The sequence below is a fragment of the Oncorhynchus tshawytscha genome, linkage group LG04 (genome assembly GCF_018296145.1).
Source record: "Oncorhynchus tshawytscha isolate Ot180627B linkage group LG04, Otsh_v2.0, whole genome shotgun sequence".
Lineage (NCBI taxonomy): Eukaryota > Metazoa > Chordata > Actinopteri > Salmoniformes > Salmonidae > Oncorhynchus > Oncorhynchus tshawytscha.
In genome coordinates, this window is record NC_056432.1 from 40,494,695 (window position 1) to 40,514,154 (window position 19,460).

The window sequence follows — 19,460 nt, forward strand, 5'->3', positions numbered from 1 at the left end:
TAAACACACACACACATATTTCCTCCCTCTGAATGCTCATCTCATCCATCCACTTTCTTCTACCAGCTCATCCTCTCATCTCTTTTCCTCGTTTGTTCACTCACTCTCCTACCCTCCCCTCATAAGCATCCGACCTGTAACCCTCATCTTCTCTCTTCTCCCTTATTCTACCATGTCTCATGTCGTGCTGGGAGCTCTAAAATGAGCAATGGATCTGGGGCATACCAAGGGACTCAGAAATACCAAAAACAGCCTTTAAATAGAGAACTCTGATAAGGTCTGTGAACTGGGAATATAGCCCACATTTCACAACACCAAAAGGCCAGCGTTGGTCAACATCTACCCCATAACTGATACATGTTCATTCCCTTTTCTGGTGTGTGTGTGTGCAGCGAAAGTACACAAGCGAAACTCTTGTCAGAGTCGAGCAGTTTCCAATTTACAAACATCAAATATTCATTAGGTCGAAAAGAGATTAAACAGAGATGCATGGACAGGCACTCACATAAGAGACAATTCTACAAGCAAAGTAGAAAACTCGAGCTACCTTTCAACTTTAGGAGGGTGGGGGTTGTCCAGTAAGAGTCTGATAGTCATTGCTCTGTAGCTATGCATGAGAGAGAGCTCGTATGGGAAACCCTTTTCCCTTGGTCTTCTTTTTATCGCCATGCAAACAAACTTAACCACCCAGAGGGGAAACTGGCTGGCCTGCCTGGTCCTCAACTCTCCTCTTATGGATTTGATTCCCCTCCCATTAATGTTGTTCAGTTGTCTCCCCAATAAAAACTCCTCACCATTATGTCATGGCTCAGCCCTCCGAGAGAAGCCCTGAGGGAACACTCTCCAAGCTTTGCGCGTGTGTGTGTACAGACCATTGACACACTACTTGATGGCGGTGTCAAAATTCCGTCTAATAGCATCCTCTCATCTCTTTTCCCTCACAAATGCACTGGAAAGCAAATACGTGTTCATTGCGGTTTTCCCTGACTGTCACTGACCTACCAGATAAGTGATCGTGGAAGACAGGACACGAGACGAGAATAAGCTTGTTTAGTAAAAACTACTGAAAAAGTGGCTAATGATGTCTGACACAGAGGTGGATTTCAATTCAATAGCCTGCTCACTTCACTTCATACGATCAAGCAGCATTTTTTCTCACCTTACAACAAAGGCTTCTCATAAACTAGGCCTGAGGTCAGATCCATCTACATCATCTGTCGGGGAAGAAAAAAACTGCAGCTTGATAGTGCATGGTTCACATCCTAACTGCAATTAGCTGGAGCATGGTTGGTGCTTGCAGCACTACAGTTGTGTTTCCTACATGAGACAGATACTGTATTTACATTTGGTCAAGGTCACATGGTAAATGAGTCAATCTTTTTTTACAGACAGGGCCAAGTCTTAATGCTATGTATGTTTTTGTAGGTATTTGTTAGTGCTTTAATTCAATACTAACAACTAATTGTTTAAATGCATCTTTCATTAAAATAATTGATTAGTGTTTGGTAAAGGAGTCACAGCCAGTTAAAGGCCCAGTGCAGTCAAAAACATGATTTTTCCGTGTTACTGTATATTATATACATTACCAGTCAAAAGTTTAAACACACCTACTCATTCAAGAGTTTTTCTATATTATTACTATTTTCTACATTGTAGAATAATAGTGAAGACATCAAAACTACGAAATAACACATATAGAATCATGTTAGTAACCAAAAAAAGTGTTAAAGAAATCAAAATATATTTGATATTCTTCAAAGTAGCCACCCTTTGCCTCAATGACAGCTTTGCAGCATTCTCTCAACCAGTTTCATGAGGTAGTCACCTGGAATTTATTTCAATTAACAGGTCTGCATTTTTAAAGGTTACTTAGTGGAATTGCTTTCCTTCTTAATCTGTTTGAATGAATCAATCAGTTGTGTTGTGAGATCAGGGTGGTGTACAGAAGATAGCCCTATTTGGTAGAAGACCAAGTCCATTTTATGGCAAGAAATCATACAAATTTTATTGGTCACATACACATGGTTAGCAGATGTTAATGCGAGTGTAGCGAAATGCTTGTGCTTCTAGTTCCGACCATGCAGTAATATCTAACAAGTAATCTAACAATTTCACAACAACTACCTTTTACACACAAGTGTAAAGGAATGAGGAAGAATATGTATATATAAATATATGGATGAGCGATGGCCGAACGGCATAGGCAAGACACAGTCGATGGTATAGAGAACAGTATATACATATGATATGAGTAATGTAGGGTATGTAAACATTATATAAAGTGGCATTGTTTCAAGTGACTAGTGATACATTTATTACATCCAATTTTTAATTATTAAAGGGGCTAGAGATTTGAGTCAGTATGTTGGCAGCAGCCACTCAATGTTAGTGATGGCTGTTTAACAGTCTGATGGCCTTGAGATTGAAGCTGTTTTTCAGTCTCTCAGTCCCAGCTTTGATGCACCTGTACTGACCTCGCCTTCTGGATGATAGCGGGGTGAACAGGCAGTGGCTCGGGTGGTTGCTGACCTTGATGATCTTTTTGGCCTTCCTGTGACATCGGGTGGTGTAGGTGCACTGGAGGGCAGGTAGTTTGCCCCCGGTGATGCGTTGTGCAGACCTCACTACCCTCTGGAGAGCCTTACAGTTGTGGGCGGAGCAGTTGCCGTACCAGGCGGTGATAAAGCCCGACAGGATGCTCTCGATTGTGCATCTGTAGAAGTTTGTGAGTGTTTTTGGTGACAAGCCAAATTTCTTCAGCCTCCTGAGGTTGAAGAGGCGCTGTTGCGCCTTCTTCACCACGCTGTCTGTTTGGGGTGGACCATTTCAGTTTGTCAGTGATGTGTATGCTGAGGAACTTGAATCTTTCCACCTTCTCCACTACTGTCCCGTCGATGTGGATAGGGGGTGCTCCCTCTGCTGTTTCCTGAAGTTCACAATCATCTCCTTTGTTTTGTTGATGTTGAGTGTGAGGTTATTTTCCTGACACCACACTCCGAGGGCCCTCGCCTCCTCCCTGTAGGCTGTCTCATCATTGTTGGTAATCAAGCCTACCACTGTAGTGTCGTCTGCAAACTTGATGATTTGAGTTGGAGAAGTGCATGGCCACGCAGTCATGGGTGAACAGGGAGTACTGGAGAGGGCTGAGAACGCACACTTGTGGGGCCCCAGTATTGAGGATCAGCGGGGTGGAGATGTTGTTTCCTACCTTCACCACCTGGCGGCGTCCCGTCAGAAAGACCAGGACCCAGTTGCACAGGGTGGGGTCGAGACCCAATGTCTCGAGCTTAATGATGATTTTGGAAAGTACTATGGTGTTAAATGCTGAGCTGTAGTCGATGAACAGCATTCTTACATAGGTATTCCTCTTGTCCAGATGGGTTAGGGAAGTGTGCAGTGTGATTGCGTCGTCTGTGGACCTATTGGCGCGGTAAGCAAGTTGGAGTGAGTCTCGGGTGTCAGGTAGGGTGGAGGTGATATGATCCTTGACTAGTCTCTCAAAGCACTTCATGATGACGCAAGTGAGTGCAACAGGGCGATAGTCGTTTAGCTCAGTTACCTTGGCTTTCTTGGGAACAGGAACAGTGGTGGCCCTCTTGAAGCATGTGGGAACTGCAGACTGGGATAGGGATTTATTAAATATGTCCGTAAACACAGCAGCCAGCTGGTCTGTAAGCAAATAAGCAAAGAGAAACGACTGTCCATCATTACTTTAATTTCAAGAACTTTGAAAGTTTCTTTAAGTGTAGTTGCAAAAAACAACGAGCACTATGATGAAACTGGCTCTCATGAGGACTGCCACAGGAAAGGAAGACCCAGAGTTGCCTCTGCTGCAAGAGGATACGTTCATTTCAGTTAACAGTCTCAGACTGCGTGAATCAGGCCTTCATGGTCAAATTGCTGCAAAGAAACCACTACTAAAGGACACCAATAAAAAGAAGAGACTTGCTTTGGCCAAGAAACACGAACAATCGACATTTGACCGGTGGAAATCTGTCCCATGGTCTGATGAGTCCGAATGAGATTTTTAGTTCCAAGCACCATGTCTTTGTGAGATGCAGAGTAGGTGAACGGATGATCTCCACATGTGTGGTTCCTACTGTGAAGCATGGAGGAGGAGGTGGTGTGATGGTGCTTTGCTGGTGACACTGTCAGTGATTTATTTAGAATTCAAGGCACACTTAACCAGCATAGCTACCACAGCATTCTGCAGCGAGACACCATCCCATGTGGTTTGCGCATAGTGGGACTATCATTTGTTTTTCAACAGGACAATGACCCAACACACCTCCAGGCTGTGTAAGGGCTATATGACCAAGAAGGAGAGTGATGGAGTGCTGCAGCAGATGACCTGGCCTCCACAATCACCCAACCTCTACCAAATTGAGATGTGTTTTTGATGAGTCTAACCACAGAGGGAAGGAAAAGCAGCCAACAAGTGCTCAGCATATGTGGGAACTCCTTCAAGACTGTTGGAAAACCATTCCAGGTGAAGCTGGTTGAGAGAATGCCAAGAGTGTGCAAAGCTGTCATCAAGGCAACGGGTGGCTACTTTGAAGAATCTAAAATATATTTAGATTTTCACCAGGCGGTAAATTTGTTAATAGACCAATAAAAAAGAGAATTCCAAACCTCTGTGCCAATAAAAGCTAGTTTACAATTTCCCCCTCTTGCTTGAGAAATTGCTCTTTGCAACAAAAAAAAAAGTATACCATTATAATTGGTATACTGGATCCCGGACTTCCTGACAGGCAGACCACTGGCTGTGAGGATTGGCAACAACACCTCCTCCACACTGAGTCTGAACACAGGGGCCCCCAGGGGTGTGTCCTCAGCACTCTGCTATACTCCCTGCTCACCCACGACTGCATGGCTTTGCACGACACCAACTCCATCAAGTTTGCTGACAACACCACGGTTGTAGGCCTGATAACCAACAACAAGTCAGCCTATAGGGAGGAGGTAAGTGAACTGGCATTGTGGTGCCAGGACAACAACCTCTCCCTCAACGTCGGCTGAACAAAGGAGTTGATTGTTGACTTCAGGAAGCAGAAGAAAGATCATGTCCCAATCCACATCAAGTAGTAGAGCGAATCAGCAGTTAAGTTCTTTGGCGTCCACATCACTGAGGACTTGACATGGACCAACATGCTTGTCAAGAGGGCGCAACAGTGACGCTACTTCCTAAGGCAGCTGATGAAATTCGGCATGCCACCACGGGTCCTCTCCAAATACTACAGCAGCACCATCAAGAGCATCCTGACTGAGCATCCTGATTGCTCTGTCCACAACCGCAAGGCCCTTCAGCGGATGGTGAAGATGGCCCAGTACATGACTGGGACCATGCTGCCACCCATCCAGTACATCTACTTGAAATGGTGCCTGAGGAAGTCCCGCAGCATCATCAAGGACCCCACACAGACCAGCCAAAAGCCCAAACTAGACACTCTAATGTACTTGTCCTCTTGCTCAGTTGTGCACTGTGGCCTCCCACTTCTCTTTCTATTCTGGTTAGAGCCAGTTTGCGCTGTTCTGTGAAGGGAGTAGTACACAGCATTGTACCAGATCTTCAGTTCCTTAGCAATTTCTCGCATGGAATAGCCTTCATTTCTCAGAACAAGAATAGACTGATGAGTTTCCCCAGAAAGTTCTTTGTTTCTGACCATTTTGAGCCTGTGATCGAACCCACAAATGCTGATGCTCCAAATACTCAACTAGTCTAAAGGCGGCCAGTTTTCAGTTTTCAGCTGTGCTAACATAATTGCAAAATGGTTTTCTTATGATAAATTACCCTTTTAAAATGACAAACTTGGATTAGCTAACACAACGTGCCATTGGAACACTGGAGTGATGGTTGATGATAATGGGCCTCTGTACAGTGACTTGCGAAAGTATTCTCCCCCTTGGCATTTTTCCTATTTTGTTACCTTATAACCTGGAATTAAACACATTTACACAACATGCCTACCACTTTGAAGATGCCAAATATGTATTGTGAAACAAACAAAAAATAAGACAAAAAAACCCTGAAAACTTGAGCATGCATAACTATTCACCCCCTCAAAGTCAATACTTTGTTAAAGCCAGCTTTTGCAGAATTACAGCTACAAGTCTCTTGAGGTATGTCTCCATAAGCTTGGCACATCTAGCCACTGGGAATTTTGCCCATTCTTCAAGGAAAAACTGCTCCAGTTCCTTCAAGTTGGATGGATTCCACTGGTGTACAGCAATCTTTAAGTCATACCCCAGATTCTCAATTGGAATGAGGTCTGGGATTTGACTAGACCATTCCAAGACATTTAAATGTTTCCCCTTAAACCACTCGAGTGATATATACATCAATGAGGTCGCTCTTGCTGCTGGTGAGTCTCTGATCCACCTCTACGCAGACGACACCATTCTGTATACTTCCGGCCCTTCTTTGGACACTGTGTTAACAACCCTCCAGGCAAGCTTCAATGCCATACAACTCTCCTTCCGTGGCCTCCAATTGCTCTTAAATACAAGTAAAACTAAATGCATGCTCTTCAACCGATCGCTACCTGCACCTACCCGCCTGTCCAACATCACTACTCTGGACAGCTCTGACTTAGAATACGTGGACAACTACAAATACTTAGGTGTCTGGTTAGACTGTAAACTCTCCTTCCAGACCCATATCTCCAATCCAAAGTTAAATCTAGAATTGGCTTCCTATTTCGCAACAAAGCATCCTTCACTCATGCTGCCAAACATACCCTTGTAAAACTGACCATCCTACCAATCCTCGACTTTGGCGATGTCATTTACAAAATAGCCTCCAATACCCTATTCAACAAATTGGATGCAGTCTATCACAGTGCAATCCGTTTTGTCACCAAAGCCCCATATACTACCCACCATTGCAACCTGTATGCTCTCGTTGGCTGGCCCTCGCTTCATACTCGTCGCCAAACCCACTGGCTCCATGTCATCTACAAGACCCTGCTAGGTAAAGTCCCCCCTTATCTCAGCTCGCTGGTCACCATAGCATCTCCCACCTGTAGCACACGCTCCAGCAGGTATATCTCTCTAGTCACCCCCAAAACCAATTATGTCTTTGGCCGCCTCTCCTTCCAGTTCTCTGCTGCCAATGACTGGAACGAACTACAAAAATCTCTGAAACTGGAAACACTTATCTCCCTCACTAGCTTTAAGCACCAACTGTCAGAGCAGCTCACAGATTACTGCACCTGTACATAGCCCACCTATAATTTAGCCCAAACAACTACCTCTTTCCCAACTGTATTTAATTTATTTTGCTCCTTTGCACCCCATTATTTTTATTTCTACTTTGCACATTCTTCCATTGCAAAACTACCATTCCAGTGTTTTACTTGCTATATTGTATTTACTTTGCCACCATGGCCTTTTTTGCCTTACCTCCCTTCTCACCTCATTTGCTCACATTGTATATAGACTTGTTTATACTGTATTATTGACTGTATGTTTGTTTTACTCCATGTGTAACTCTGTGTCGTTGTATCTGTCGAACTGCTTTGCTTTATCTTGGCCAGGTCGCAATTGTAAATGAGAACTTGTTCTCAACTTGCCTACCTAGTTAAATAAAAGGTAAAATAAAATAAATAAATAAATTAAAATGCTTAGCGGTATGCTTAGGGTCAATGTCCTGCTGGAAGTTGAACCTCCGTCCCAGTCTCAAATCTCTGGAAGACTGAAACAGGTTTCCTTCAAGATTTTCCCAGTATTTTGCGCCATCCATCATTCATTCAATTCTGACCAGTTTGATGCTGCCACTACCATGCTTCACTGCAGGGATGGTGTTCTCAGGGTGATGAGAGGTGATGAGAGGTGGTTTGCGCCAGACATAGCGTTTTCAGTGATGGCCAAAAAGCTCAATTTTAGTCTCATCTGACCAGAGTACCTTCTTCCATATTTTTGGGGAGTCTCCCATATGTGTTTTGGAACCAAATGTGTTTGCTTATTTATTTCTTTAAGCAATGGCTTTTTTTCTGTCCACTCTTCCATAAAGCCCAGCTCTGTGGAGTGTATGGCTTAAAGTGGTCCTATTGACAGATACTCCATTCTCCCCTGTGGAGCTTTGCAGCTCCTTCAGGGTTATCTTTGGTCTCTTTGTTGCCTCTCTGATTAATGCCCTCCTTGCCTGGTCTGTGAGTTTTGGTGGGTGGCCCTCTCTTGGCAGGTTTGTTGTGGTGCCATATTCTTTCCATTTGTTAATAACAGATTTAAAGGTGCTCTGTGGGATGTTCAAAGTTTCTGATATTTTTTATAACCCAACCCTGATCTGTACTTTTCCACAATTTTCAGGTCTCTCCAGAGATGTTGAATTGAGTTCAGCCACTCCTGCGTTGTCGTGGCTGTGTACTTAGGGTCATTGTCCTTTTGGAAGGTGAACCTTTGCCAGGTCTGAGGTCCTGAGCGCTCTGGAGCAGGTTTTCATCAAGGAGCTCTCTGCACTTTGCTCTGTTCACCTTTCCCTTGATCCTGACTAGTCTCCCAGTCCCTGTGACTGACAAACATCCCCACAGCATGATGGTGCCACCACCATGCTTCACCGTAGGGATGGTGCCAGGTTTCCTCCAGATGTGATGCTTGGCATTCAGACCAAAGAGTTCGATCTTGGTTTCATCAAACCAGAGATTCTTGTTTCTCATGGTCTGAGAGTCCTTAGGTGCCTTTCCACAAACTCCAAGCGGGCTGTCATGTGCCTTTTACCGAGGAGTGGCTTCCGTCTAGCAACTCTACCATAAAGGCCTGATTGGTGGAGTGCTGCAGAGATGGTTGTCCTTCTGGAAGATTCTCCCATTTCTACAGAGGAACACTAAAGCTCTGTCAGAGTGACCATCGGGTTCTTGGTTACCTCCCTGACCAAGGCCCTTCTCCCCCGATTGCTCAGTTTGGCTGGGCGGCCAGCCCTAGGAAGGGTCTTGGTGGTTCCAAACTTCTTCCATTTAAGAATGATGGAGGCCACTGTGTTCTTGGGGACCTTCAATGCTGCAGAAATGTTTTGGTACCCTTTCCCAAATCTGTACCTCGACACAAGCCTATCTCGAAGCTTTATGGACAATTCCTTCGGCCTCATGGCTTGCTTTTTGTTCTGACATGCACTGTCAACTGTGGGACCTTATATAGACAGGTGTATGTGCGCCTTTCCAAATCATGTCCAATCATTTGAATTTACCACAGGTGGACACCAAATCAAGTTGTAGAAACCTCAAGGATGATCAATGGAAACAGGATGCATCTGAGCTCAATTGAGTGTCATAGCAAAGGGTCTGAATACTTATGTAAATAAGGTATCTGTTTTTAATTTTGTATAAATTTGCAACAATTTCTAAAAACCTGTTTTCACTTTGTCATAATTAAAAAAATATATATATTTCACCTTTATTTAACCAGGTAGGCTAGTTGAGAACAAGTTCTCATTTGCAACTGCGACCTGGCCAAGATAAAGCGTAGCAATTCGACACATACAACAACACAGAGTTACACATGGAATAAACAAAACACAGTCAATAATACAGTAGAACAAAAGAAAACAAAAAGTCTATATACAGTGAGTGCAAATGAGGTAAGTTATGGAAATAAATAGGCCATGGTGGCGAAGTAATTACAATATAGCAATTAAACACTGGAATGGTAGATCGGCAGAAGATGAATGTGCAGGTAGAGATACTGGGGTGCAAACTAACAAAATAAATAAATAAATAAATACCAGTATGGGGATGAGGTAGGTAGATAGATGGGCTGTTTAACAGATAGGCTATGTACAGGTGCAGTAAACTGCTCTGACAGCTGGTGCTTAAAGCTAGTGAGGGAGATGTGAGTCTCCAGCTTCAAAGATTTTTGCAATTCGTTCCAGTCATGGGCAGCAGAGAACTGGAAGGAAAGACGACCAAATGAGGAATTGGCTTTGGGGATGACCAGTGAGATATACCTGCTGGAGCGCGTGCTACGAGTGGGTGCTGCTATGGTGACCAGTGAGCTGAGATAAGGTAGGGCTTTACCTAGCAGAGACTTGTACGAGTATGAAGCGAGGGCCAACCAACGAGAGTGCACAGGTTGCAGTGGTGGTTAGTATATGGGGCTTTGGTGACAAAAGGGATGGCACTGTGATATACTGCATCCAGTTTGTTGAGTAGAGTGTTGAACGCTATTTTATAGATGACATCACCGAAGTTGAGGATCGGTAGGATGGTCAGTTTTACGAGGGTATGTTAGGCAGCATGAGTGAAGGATGCTTTGTTGCGATATAGGAAGCCGATTCTAGATTTATTTTTGGATTGGAGATGCTTAATGTGAGTCTGGAAGGAGAGTTTACAGTCTAACCAGACACCCAGGTATTTGTAGTTGTCCACATATTCTAAGTCAGAACCGTCCAGAGTAGTGATGCTTGATGGGCGGGTGCGGGAAGTGATCGATTGAAAAGCATGCATTTAGTTTTACTTGCATTTAAGAGCAGTTGGAGGCCACGGAAGGAGAGTTGTATGGCATTGAAGCTCGTCTGGAGGTTAGTTAACACAGTGTCCAAGGAGGGGCCAGAAGTATACATAATGGTGTCGCCTGCGTAGAGGTGGATTCGAGAATCACCAGCAGCAAGAGCGACATCATTGATGTATATAGAAAAGAGAGTCGGCCCGAGAATTGAAACCTGTGGCACCCCTATAGAGACTGTCAGAGGTCCGGAAAACAGGCCCTCCGATTTGACACACTGAACTCTATCAGAGAAGTAGTTGGTAAACCAGGCGAGGCAATCATTTGAGAAACCAAGGCTGTCGAGTCTGCCAATAAGAATGTTGTGATTGACAGAGTCGAAAGCCTTGGCCAGGTCGATAAATAGGCTGCACAGTAATGTCTCTTATCGACGGCGGTTATGATGTTGTTTAGAACCTTGAGCATGCACCCACGACCAGCTCTGAAACCAGATTGCATAGCAGAGAAGGTATGGTGGGATTTGAAATGGTCAGTAATCTGTTTGTTAACTTGGCTTTCGAAGACCTTAGAAAGACAGGGTAGGATAGATATAGGTCTGTAGCAGTTTGGGTCTAGAGTGTCACCCACTTTGAAGAGGGGGATGACCGCAGCAGCTTTCCAATATTTGGGAATCTCAGACGATACGAAAGAGAGGTTGAACAGGCTAGTAATTGGGGTTGCAACAATTTCGGTAGATAATTTTAGAAAGAGAGGGTCTAGATTGTCAGGCCCAGCTGATTTGTAGGGGTCCAGATTTTGCAACTCTTTCAAAACATCAGCTATCTGGATTTGGGTAAAGGAGAAATGGTGGGGGCTTTGGCAAGTTGCTTTGGGGGGTGCCGGGCAGTTGACCGGGGTAGGGTTAGCCATGTGGAAAGCATGGCCAGCCGTAGAGAAATGCTTATTGAAATTCTCAATTATGGTGGATTTATCGGTGGTGACAGTGTTTCCTAGCCTCAGAGCAGTGGGCAGCTGGGAGGAGGTGCTCTTATTCTCCATGGACTTTACAGTGTCCCAGAACTTTTTTGAGTTAGTACTACAGGATGCACATTTCTGTTTGAAAAAGCTTGCCTTAGCTTTTCTAACTGCCTGTGTCTATTTGTTCCTAACTTCCCTGAAAACTTGCATATCACGGGGGCTATTCGATGCTAATGCAGAACGCCACAGGATGTTTTTGTGCTGGTCAAGGGCAGACAGGTCTGGCGTGAACCAAGGAGGATCTATTCCATATTTTTTCTATTCCAGGTTCTACATTTTTGTCAGAGGGGCATGCTTTATTTAAGATGGTGAGGGGTGGAAGGCACTTTTAAAGAATAGCCAGGCATCATCTACTGAAAACAGCAGGATGTATATGGAGGTCAAATGTCATTCTAGGAGGGTGCCCGTGTTTACTGATTTGGGGTTGTACCTGGTAGGTTCATTGATAATTAGAAAGGCTTGCTCACATGAAGTGTTTCAGAAGATAGTGCATTTGACAGCTGGTGGCAGAGGGAGGTCTATAGGCAACAGTGAGAGACTTGTTTCTGGAAAGGTGAATTTTTAGAAGTTCAAATTGTTCGGGTACAGACCCATTAGCCTGCAGAGTTCTGTCTTACTATCCAGTACCTTTGGCAGTTCTATCTAGGCGGAAAACGTTATAGTTAGCAATGGAGATTTCAGGGTTTTTGGTTGTTTTCCTAAGCCAGGATTCAGACACGGCTAAGACATCTGGGTTGGTAGAGTGTGCTAAAGCAGTGAGTAAAACAAACTTAGGGAGTAGGCTTCTAATGTTAACATGCATGAAACCAAGGCTTTTACGTTTACAGAAGTCAACAAATGAGAGCACCTGGGGGGTGGGAGTGGAGCTAGGCACTGCAGGACCTGGATTAACCTCCACATCACCAGAGGAACAGAGGAGAAGTAGGATAAGGGTACGGCTAAAGACTATACGAACTGGCCGTCTAGCACGTTCAGAACAGAGAGTAAAAGGAGCAGGTTTCTGGGCACGATAGCATAGATTCAAGGCATAGTGTACAGACAAAGGTAAGGTAGGATGTGAGTACATTGGAGGTAAACCTAGGCATTGAGTAATGAAGAGAGAGATGTAGTCTCTAGAGATGTTTAAATCAGGTGATTTCATCGCATATGTAGGAGGTGGAACAACATGGTTGGTTAAGGCATATTGAGCAGGGCTAGAGGCTCTACAGTGAAATAAGACAGTAATCACTAACCAGGACAGTAATGGACAAGGCATATTGATATTAGAGAGAGGCATGCATAGCCAAATGAACATATGGGTCCAGTGAGTGGTTGGGCTGGCTGGGGACACGGCGATTCAGACAGTTAGCAGGCTAACAAGCTAACAGTTAGTAGGCCGGAGCTAAACAAGCTAGCAGCTAGTAGACCAGGGAAAGCTAGCAGTTAGCAGGCCGGGTTAGCAAGCATGGGGTATTGTGTGTTGATTGCTGAGGATTTTTTATTTATTTAATCCATTTTAGAATAAGGCTAAATGTAACACGTAACAAAATGTGGAAAAAGTCAAGGGGTCTGAATACTTTCCGAAGGCACTGTAGTTCAGTACAGTAAAGAACAATACTTTAAATTACTGTACTCTACTCTAGTGTGCTCTATTATACTAAACCCTACTTTACAGCACTGTATTGTACTGCCCAATACTAAACTCTACTTTCTTTACTCTACTGACTGGCTCAAATTCGGACTGACCAAATTTCAACTACTTTTCAACTTCCATGGACGTCTGGTGACAGTAGGTGCTCAGTGGGTGAGAGGGCTGGTTACAGTAAAAGGCAAGAGAGGGGGGCTCATGTGTAGGTGTCAGTAAGAGCCGGGAGAAGTGACATTAGCTGGAGAGAGAGTGAGAAGAGAGAAAATAATCATTTTCCTTCATTCAAGAACACTTTTCTATGGTCAAGAACATGTTTGCCGTTCATTCTAGATAGAACACTTGTTCCTTTATTCTAGAACACTTTGTCCCTACGCTCTAGTTTATAGAACACCCTTTTAATTTAGAGCAGCTGCTTAACATGACATAATTGCCTTAGGTTAAAGGTCATCCATTCAACATAGCTTAGTTTAACCTTCCTCACTTACAAGGGCAGGAGTATCTATCTGAAAACAGAGAAGAAGTGGATTGGCAATGCTGTCCTTAGACTGTTTTGTTGTTTAGGCATGAACCTAAAAATCTCAGGCTGGCACCTAGGCTTCAGTTCAGTTGCTACAAGTCTGCAATACCAACAAAGCATCTGGATTCAACAACAAACTTTTCCCTTTACCGGCCTTCATTTAAAACGGCTGTTGGCGTTCATTTAAGCTGCGGTTCCACGGCTGCTGCCAATGTGAGAGTTATGAATGGGGAAGCGCGTACACACACACACAATAAACTCAGGGTCTACTGAAGGATGTTAATCTGTTATCTCAAATTACATACACACAGGAATTCATACACTCCTTAAAGAGAGAGACACACACACACACCTCTGTAATGGAGATGCCTCCCTTCCACAGCTCAGCACAGAGAGGAAGTGGATTTCTGAAGAAATGCTTCCTAAAAATCAAGTAAACGTGACGCCTAGTATTTTAACAGAAACACTGCTGTTCTCGCTGTTATACATTGAGTGTGCAAAACATTAAGGACACCTGCTCTTTCCATGACATAGACTGACCAGGTGAATCCAGGTGAAAGCTATGATCCCTTAGAGATGATGATCCCTCACTTGTTAAATCCACTTCAATCTGTGTAGATGAACGGGAGGAGACAGGTTAAAGAAGGATTATTAAGCCTTGAGACAGTTAAGACATGGATTGTGTATGTTTGCAATACAGAGTAGGAGCCAGGCACATCGGTTTGTGTCAAGAACTGCAACGGTGATGGGTTTCCAAGCTCAACAGTTTCCCGTGTGTATCAAAAATGGTCCACCACCCATAGGACATCCAGCCAACTTGACACAACTGTGGGAAACAATGTAGTCAAATATGGGCTAGCATCCCTATGGAACGCTTTTGACTCCTAGTCGAGTCCATGCCCTGATAAATTGAGGCTGTTCGGAGGCCAAAAAGGGGGTGCAACTCAGTATCAGAAAGGTGTTTCTAATGTTTTGTACACTCCGTGTATAACCCTTTCAGGGTAGTCATAGGTAAAACACCTACTGGGTTCACACACTTCTGCTTTCCTAATGTTCAAACTACTATTAAAAAGATCAACGTAAAAACATTTTGTCGTCTTAACCCTTTTTGGAGGACTGAGGGGAAAGGTCTTTAAGCGCAAAAGCAAAAAAAACAAGAGAGAGAACTTATGGATTGTACCTTTAATACTTCTTATGGATTGTACCTTTAACATTTCTATGTTCAACATGTCAGCATCTCTGAAATGCTGTGGTCTGTGACTGGTAATAGGAGCTGTTAGGTGATCCTCTGCAGAGGTGAAATGGCTGAATGGACATTTGGATTTCACTGCATCATCCCCTCAGCATCCTCCACAAAGACACAATTACTGGACATTAGGGAGAAAGGATGGAGATTGGATGACCACAACGCAGTCAATCTGTCATCAAAACTGCATGCAACCTTTCACTTCAGCTAACACTGTAGGCTACATTCATGATATACACTGAGTACTCAAAAAACATCAGTATAGATTAGATTTTTTAATTTAACCTTTATTTAGATGAAGGGGAGGAGTCAATTTAAATTATTTTTAAGCCTTGAGACAATTAAGACATGGATTGAGAGTGTGTGCCATTCAGAGGGTGACTGGGCAAGACAAAATATTTAAGTGCCTTTGAACGACGTATGGTAGTAAGTGCACCGGTTTAAGTCAAGAACAGCAACGCTGCTGTTTTCCACTCTCAACAGTTTCCCCATGTGTATCAAGAATGGTCCACCACCCAAAGGACATCCAGCCAACATGACACAACTATGGGAAGCATTGAAGTCAACATGGGCCAGCTTCCCTGTGGAATGCTTTTGACACCTTGTAGAGTCCATGCCCTGATGAATTGAGTCTGTTCTGAGGGCAAAAGGGTGGGGGGGGGGGGTGCAACACAATATTAGGAAGGTGTTCGTAATGATCGGTATACTCAGTGTAATAATGTAACTGTTGTGTGTGTGTGTGTGTCTGTTTAGCCTTTTCCAGATTCTGAATAACACTCAGGTCTTACTCGCTACTCCGTTATTGCTTAGTATTTGAGAGAGAGGAGGTGAGATAGACTTACTGGAATCTCAACTGTGACATCATCAAAAGTCCTCTTCAGCAGGCCCGAATATGTTCAAATCCATCCTCTGGCCCCTTTTACAAATCCTTCTTTGGAGTGATCACTTACCTAACATAACTGAATTGGCTAAAGTTTACGCTTAGACCAAACCAGTCATGTCAGATTAGTGATGATTACTTACTTCAAAAGGAAGAAGGCAGAACAGAGAGATGCATTTACCAAGTACTGGAAGAGGGCCTCTCCTTCTCTCTGGTCAGCGTTGCAGAAGGAAGGGGATATTGATGGCTTTTTATTTCTCTGCTTGGCTAGGGTTCACTTTATTTCAGTGATTTCGGAAGTGTGAGGACACTGGCGTAAACACTGGAAGCGCAGTGTAAACTAGGCCTTCCTGTTGTCTCTGTTACTCTGGGAGAATTTGGACAGGGAATGCGTGTCTCTCGGCTCAGCTCTGGCTGAGACATACTTGCATAAATAAACAGGAATAAACATGGTTCTCCCTTCCCCATTCTCGCTATGTCCTTGGTCTGTGACCTCTCAACCAGCGTGCGTACACACACAGATAGGAGCGTCCCTGTACACCGCAGACTCCAACAGGCATTCACACAACCCTTGACACTATGTGCTCTGTCAGATAACGCCCCTAGTAACTCTAACATTACCAGGCCAAATCTAAACAACTAAGCACTCAATGGATCCAATATACAACACACTGAAATCAGCAAAGAATCATGAAAGAAAGCTCAACAGTTGATCAGTTGTTATGGCGCCATCTTCACCAATATCTTATACCACAGCTCTTCACAGGGAAAATCTATGTTGATCACGTCTGCCGGCGATGTATCAGACCATGGTTTACACTGTGCCAAGTTGCAAACCCGTATGCTGGCTCGGGTATAGAGCAGCTGGGACGACAAGAATGTCATGGGTTGTCATACCATGGGTTTGAACAGCGGCGAACCGTGACTATAGGACCTAGGCATTCAGAGGGACCAAAAATATTCTAATACTTTGTATCCCCCCCAAAAATTATCAAGAACAGAAAACATAGCATCACTTGATGCGTCCGATATTATATATTCTGTAGTCGGGCGCTTTTAGTTCTAGTGAAGGAGGAGCAATGCTTTTTAATGACATTATGAAACAAACAGGCCGTGCTTCAGGCTGCCACACACACAGAGATAGAACCGGCATGGACACAACACATGACACCCAGCATAACATAATGCGACCAGCAAAACAAAAAACACACTGTTTACACAACCTATGGTAGCATAACACCACCATCACCAAGTGACAACCAGTGGCAACCCGTCATTCAGGGCAGGGCCCCCCCTGTTCTGAGCCGCACATTTTTAGCAAAAATCAAATAAATGTTTAAAAATTGTGGGGGGGGCTTGCCTGTTTTGCATGTTATTGTGGCATTAATATGTGTCAATATGTGTCACATATCAATTTGCAAACAATGTAAAAAATAAGATATATCTTTGAGTTAATAAAGCTGCATACAAACATGGTCTCTTTTTTGTTTTCTTGAGTAAGGCAGCTCCAAAATGCACGTGTTTCAACCTAGCTCAGTGCTGTGGTAGTGGGGCAAGCCAGCAGAAAATACAGAGCGTTGCACTGTGATTGGCTCAGTGTTTTGTCACTCGTGGGGACTTTACGTCACTGCCAAGTGTAAGAGCAGACCTTGAAAATTCTAGCCATTCGGATGTTACATTAGATGTGCCCATCCAAGAAAACTCAAGGTCATTGGCCACAGATAAAATGACGTCAAATCACGTTATATGTACAGTAGCTTTGAACGGACTGATCATGTCAATCATACTTTCACAATCTTAGCTAGCAGTCATCATCATGAATCAAGTCGACAATCTACTGGCAAATCCTTTTTAATCCTTGTCAAATTAAGAGAAATAATGAAGAGAAATTACAGATCAAATGTATCGGTGCTCATCGGCCATTGGACAAATTACGCAACAAATTACACAACAAATTGGAAATCGCAAATTCAACGAGTGGTTTGGAAGGACTCAGTGACAGTGGCTGTGTGGTCCCAAATCTGGGATTAAGAGGCACTTTTCCAAGTTTGAAATGATAAACATTCAACATTGGCCATGAAGTCAATGAAGCATGATTTGTACAACGCTCAAAACAACTGTTAACTCGGAACTGTGAAGTCTTGAACTCTGAAGTCAAGTCAAGTTAACTGGGAAGTTGGGAATAAACAAGCTCTGACTGGGAAAATACATTTTGAACGGTCATCCAATTTGGAATTGTAAATCCAGTTGTTTTGAAAGCACCATAAATCCAGAGAATGACAGACTTTGATGACAAAATTTGCCCACAAAAGGACCGCCGCGCCACCTTCCTGTTCAAGTGAACACAGCACAACAAGGTGAGTCCAAAAATGTAACGTTATTGCATGCTGCTGCATAAATGATGTAATAATGCCAGGGAGATATGTATACTGCAGCTAAGGAAGTAATACTAGGTGTATGTTGTATAGTAAGATGTTAGTAGCCCATGTGCCTCACCCTAATAATTTGGTTTAATTACCCCTCTTAATTTCACGTATTGTTCTACTGTAGCCTATAATCTGTTTTAGAGAATTGTAATCATTGAATATTGTAAGAGCTTTAATTTTTTGCTTATATGCCCCCTTTATTTATCCTAAGGTTCTGACTTGGTGTACAAGGAAGAACACTATAAGAACGGCCCATGTTCTGAATTCTGTCACTGTACATTTAAAAAATGCTAAACAAATAGTTATACTGATTAACGTCCGTCCTAGCTCGCTCATAAATGTCTTAATCTAAATTATCGATTGCCACTTATCCGCTTGTCATCCCCTTATGCCATAGTTTGTACATCGCAACTGTCATTAGAAACCACATTTGTTTAATCAAGTCAGCCATATCAGCTGTTTTTTTTTAAAGCAGTAAATGAGGCTGAATGAACTGTTTCGGTGCCAGACAAGGCTCCACTGATAGCCAGGTGTAGCAGTGGTAAGATGTTGGGACTGCTGTTGGTACAGCATTATGAAGGCCCTAACAGTTTGTGGGCACCGTTTGTCACCATTATAGTGCAATTAATGTATTGTTTAGTGTTGTGGCTTTGCTGGCATGCATCCAACTTGTTGTTTTTTTGCCCCACCAAGATTTACATGCTAAAATCGCTACTGGTGACAACAACAAGTGTCACATCGAAGGTGACAGGTTTATGTTGCTGAAAGGACAGTGACCATAATACCTGTGCACATAGACACGGCTGATAGACAGGTAACAGCAGTCACACAGAGCATGAAATAATTATAAAGAATAAGCAGCCCATTCACTCCAGTAGGCCCCATGAAATCATAACAATACAAAAGCACAACCATTTCATTAAAAAAATTAAATGAACAAACCAGCTTTTACTTCCCATTGCAAATATATTTCCGTCACACTAACCAGTGATCTAAAGTTTAAAAATGGAACAATGTTTCACAGTCATTATTTTCAAAGGGATACCTAACAGCATGTGAGCTGCATAAAAAAAAAACAGTTCCACTCACCAGATGATAATTTGTAAACAAAGGTTGAAAGTTAATCTTGAAAAGGGTGTAGCTAACAAATTAGCTATAACATCCACCCTGAAGATGATAGCAGCTGCTGCTGCCGCCATCACTATTGTCACAGTACTACAACACAAGCTAGCATTTTCATTATCACACTACTACAACACAAGCTAGCTAACGATACTAGCGTTAGTGTGGGAAAACTACTGCTTCCTCCACTG

General features: G+C 43.3%; 1 protein-coding gene across 2 annotated transcripts in view; it reads right to left on the bottom strand.

Annotated features, from left to right (window-relative positions):
- LOC112248791 (G protein-coupled receptor kinase 5) overlaps positions 1 to 19,460 on the bottom strand; it is a 78,945-nt gene that overhangs the window by 56,512 nt on the left and 2,973 nt on the right. Inside the window, exon 1 of one of the 2 annotated variants that reach the window (XM_024418109.2) lies at positions 15,684 to 15,703. The exons of the other annotated variant lie outside the window; for it this stretch is intronic. The gene's annotated coding sequence lies outside the window, so the exon portion shown is untranslated. Of the gene's footprint in view, positions 1 to 15,683; positions 15,704 to 19,460 lie in introns of those variants that run through there. 2 annotated transcript variants of the gene reach the window in all.